Source organism: Gossypium arboreum, chromosome 2 (assembly GCF_025698485.1).
Source record: "Gossypium arboreum isolate Shixiya-1 chromosome 2, ASM2569848v2, whole genome shotgun sequence".
Classification (NCBI taxonomy): Eukaryota; Viridiplantae; Streptophyta; class Magnoliopsida; order Malvales; family Malvaceae; genus Gossypium; species Gossypium arboreum.
In genome coordinates this window covers 45262988-45267735 of record NC_069071.1, presented here as the reverse complement: position 1 = coordinate 45267735, position 4748 = coordinate 45262988, and positions in this window count along the sequence as shown.

Genomic DNA, 4748 nt, shown 5'->3' with positions numbered 1-4748 from the left:
TCGGTGTTCTCGAAAATAGATTTGAGATCGGGCTACTATCAATTGCGAATCCGAGATTCGAGACGTGCCCAAGACGCCTTGAGCGAGATATGGTCACTATGAGTTCCTAGTGATGCCGTTTGGGCTCACTAATGCCCTCATGGTATTTATGGATTTAATGAATCGGATCTTTAGACCATATTTGGATCGATTCGTAGTCGTGTTCATTGATGACATCTTGGTCTATTCAAGAAATGAGACCGAACATGTTTGAACACCGCGGTTAGTGCTGCAAATTTTACGGACAAGCAATTATATGCTAAGTTCACAAGTGTGAGTTCGGTTAAGAGAGGTTAGCTTCTTGGGTCATGTGGTATCTGCATCGGGTATTCGAGTCGACCCGAATAAAATTTCAGCCATACTAAATTGGAAGCCTCCGAGAAATATTACTGAGGTTCGAAGCTTTTTGGGGCTTGCCGGTTATTACCGACGATTTGTAAAAGGCTTCTCAACGATAGCCACGCCGATGACAAAGCTACTCCAAAAGGACGTTAAGTTCGAATGGACGAGAAATGCCAAAAAGTTTCGATCAACTGAAAACTTATTTGATGAAGCCCCAATTCTAGTGCAACCCGAGTCCCAGAAAGAGTTTGTCATCTATAGCGACGCCTCTCTACTTGGGTTAGGTTGCGTATTAATGCAAGAAGGTCGAGTTGTGGCCTATGCGTCGAGGCAATTAAAGCCACATGAGAAAAATTATCCGACTCATGATCTCGAATTGGCCGCCATCGTATTCGCCTTAAAGATTTGGCGACATTACTTATTTGGTGAAAGGTGCCATGTATACTCGGATCACAAAAGTCTCAAGTATTTGATGACCCAAAGAGACTTAAATCTGCGACAAAGACGTTGCCTCGAGTGTTAAAGGATTATGAGTGATCATTGACTATCACCCGAAAGGCGAATGTGGTTGCGGATGCCTTGAGTCGTAAATCGTTATTCACATTACGAGCGATGAATGTGCACTTGTCTATCCGATCCGACAGGTGTGTTAGTGGCTGAATTGAAAGCCAAACCATTATTGACACACCAAATTCGAGAAGCTCGTAAAGTCGATGACGAGTTGGTTGCAAAGCGGGCTGCGTGTGTTCGAACAAGGACTCGGAGTTTCAAATCGACGATGACGATTGTTTGAGGTTCAAAAGTCATCTGTGTGTCCCAAAGAATTGAACTCATTTCGATAATTCAATGAAGCCCATTGTAGCCGAATGGCAATCCACTCGGGGAGTACGAAGATGTACAATGATTTCAAACGTCGGTTTTGGTGGCATGGTATGAAGCGAGACATCTCCGACTTTGTTTCGAGATGTTTAATATGTCAACAAGTGAAAGCGGAACATCGGTGCCTTGAGGATTACTTCACCAATCACGATACCCGAGTGGAAATGGGATCGAGTCACAATGGACTTTGTATCCGGACCGCCATTGTCGTGAGTAAGAAGGATGCGGTTTGGGTCGTGGTAGATCGATTGACTAAGTCGGCCCACTTTGTCCCCGTCGTCTGGATTTTTCAATGGACAAATTAGCGGAATTGTACGTTTCTCGAGTTGTGAAATTACACGGGTGCCTATTTCTATCGTGTCGGATAGAGATCCGAGATTTACCTCGCGATTTTGGAAAAAGTTGCAAGAAGCTTTGGGTACCAAGTTGCATTTCAAAGACCGCCTTTCACCCCAAACCGATGGTCAATCCGGCGGATAATTCGATACTTGAGGATATGTTAAGATGTTGCGTCCTCGAGTTTAGTGGTTCATGGGAACGGTATTTGCCGTTAATTGAATTCGCTTACAACAATAGCTTTCAATCAAGTATTAAGATGGCACCCTACGAGGCCTTATGCGGTCGTAAATGCCGACGCCATTGTTTTGGACTGAGCTCGGTGAAAGCAAGATTTACGGGGTGGATTTGATTAGGGATGCTGAACAGAAAGTGAAAGTAATCCGTGAAAGTCTGAAGATAGCCTCCGATCGTCAGAAGTCGTACGCGGATCTGAAGCGTAAGGATGTCGAGTATCAGGTGGGTGATAAAGTGTTTCTCAAGGTATCGCCTTGGAAAAAGATACTCAGGTTCGGCCGTAAGGGCAAGTTGAGCCCGAGGTTCATTGGACCATACGAGATATCAGAGCGAGTCGGTCCAGTGGCATATCGCTTGATTTTGCCCCCTGAACTCAAAAAGGTTCACGATGTCTTTCATGTTTCGATGCTTCGACGCTATAGATCCGATCCATCACACGTGATTAGTCCATCAGAAATTGAAATTCAAGCCAATATGAGTTATGAGGAAGAACCGATTCGTATCCTATCACGGGAAGTGAAAGAGTTGCGAAACAAGCGGGTTCCACTAGTGAAAGTGTTATGGCTCAAGCACGGGATAGAAGAAGCTACTTGGGAGACCGAGAACTCTATGAAAGAGCGATATCCAAACCTATTTACCGGTAAGATTTTCGGGGACGAAAATTTCTTAAGTGGGGGAGAGTTGTGACAGCCCAAAATTGACCCTAGTCGGAATGTGGTTTCGGGACCACAAAACCGAGGCATAAAAATAATTAAAAATTTATTTTGATGCCTATAATATGTGTGTGCTCATGTATGACATTTTATGATGATTGATTTAGTGTTATAAAGGTGAATTCCACTAGAAAGGACTTAGTAGTGAACTTTGAAAGTACGATAGGGAAATGTGTGATGACTAATTAAAGCATGCATGCAAAATAATGGACTTGCATGTCAAATTCCCCTTTTTACAAGTGATGGCCGGCCATGACAAAGAGATATGGGCTAAACATGTCATGAAACATGTTTTGTTGGGCATTAGGGAGAAATAATAAACAAATAAGCATGGGTAAGAAAAGAATGAAAAAAAAATGTGTGTGAGAGTAGCATTCCCCCCATTGCCGTGCAACCAAGAAGAGAAAACAAAAAAATTGTTCATCCTTGTTCTCTCCTTTTTGGCCAAAAATACTAAGAGGAAGAAGGGATTTTTGCTTCATTTCCTTTGTTTAGAAGAGATCTAGAAGGTGATTTGGCTAAATTTGCATCAAGAGTAAGGTATGTATGAGGTTGTGTTGGGAGTTTCATGCATGTTTTGGTTGCTAATTTGATGTGCATGTTAGCCATGGCTCAAATCTTTGTTATGCCATGGAAATGGCATTTGGCCAAAGTTGTTATGGTGATAAAGCCATTGCATGCTAAGTGTGAAACTTGATGATGATGCATGCAATGATGGATTGTCTACTCATGAGTAAGATTTTGAGCTCTTTTTTGTTTTATCATGATTGAAGTTGAAAAGAAGCATGATTGTCATATTCGCCATGATGCATTCTTGAGCATGATTCATGCTTCTTGCATGTTAGTTAAAATTTGTGTTTTGGATGGCTATGGACACCTTGAAATTGCCATGCTCATATATGCATATATATGATTGCACATTATGTTTTGGTTATGAACTAAGTGATGAATATATTGGTTTAAAGAAGAAGATGTGGAAGAATGCTTGTGAAATTGCAAGCACAATTCGGCCTAGCACACATGTAGGTGCTTGATGCTATATTATAAGTTTTGGGCCACAATGTGCAAAGCATTAATTAGTAAATTGCATGCTGTTTTTGTGAGGTATTAAGTGCAAAATTGACCTCAACATGTACATGAATATTCGGCCTTGGGTAGCCTATTGAAGGCCTTAGCATTTCCTTGATGCTCGAATAAATTGTATTGAATTGCTTGATGTAGTATAAAATGTGCATGACCATTGTGTATTCAAGCTAAAGGGTGGCCATATGACCATTTAAACTCCTTGTCATATTCGGCCAAAAGCTAGCACAATGAGGTTTTAATAAATTGAATTTGTTTGAATTAGCTCAAGAGCTTAGAAGACCACAATTGGACAAGGGGAAGGAAAAGGTGATCGAATAGCCGAAAAAGCCGTTCGACAACATCCGAGGTAAGTCCTCAAGAAGTGACCGTACTTGAATTGTGTGAAATAAAGTATGGATGTGTATTGATTATTGATTGTGTATGCATGAGTATTTGAATTCTACCCGGCTAAGTCCCAAGGCGAATATGCTTGTGACTATAATTGCGTTTGAGCCTTAGTAACGAAAATGAATTATGTATGTCCAATGATAATTGATGTATGTGTTCATGGAAATTGAATGATATCCGGCTAAATCAAGACAATTATGCTGAAATTATATCCGGTTAAGACCAAGGCAATTCGCTAGTGGCTACATCCGGGCTAAGACCAAGGCATTCGTGCGAGACATTTTATCCGGCTAAGACCAAGGCATTTGTGCACGTGATTATATCCGGTTATATTCAAGAATCTTGGGCTGGAGGTGAGTGTTGGTTGCTGTAATGAATTCAATTAGCACACTCGAAAAGCCCAAAGGATAAGGTACGTTATATGTGTATTGGAAAGTCGACATGTTTGAGCAACATTCGCTCAATCGACTAATGAATTTCAGTTATTGAATTGATTGATACTTTGTGAAATTATATAATGATGAAGTGTGAAGTAGGAATGTGTACAAATGAAATGATGCATTTGGCTATGTGAATGTATTGCTGTAATTAGAGTTGATTATATTCCTTGAGACTTACTAAGCATAAAAATGCTTACCCGTTGCTTTGGCTCTCGGTTTTCTAGATTTCGCCGAGGCAATCGGATTTGGGATCGTTGAAGTCAAGTCATCCACACTATCAAGCCTCCAT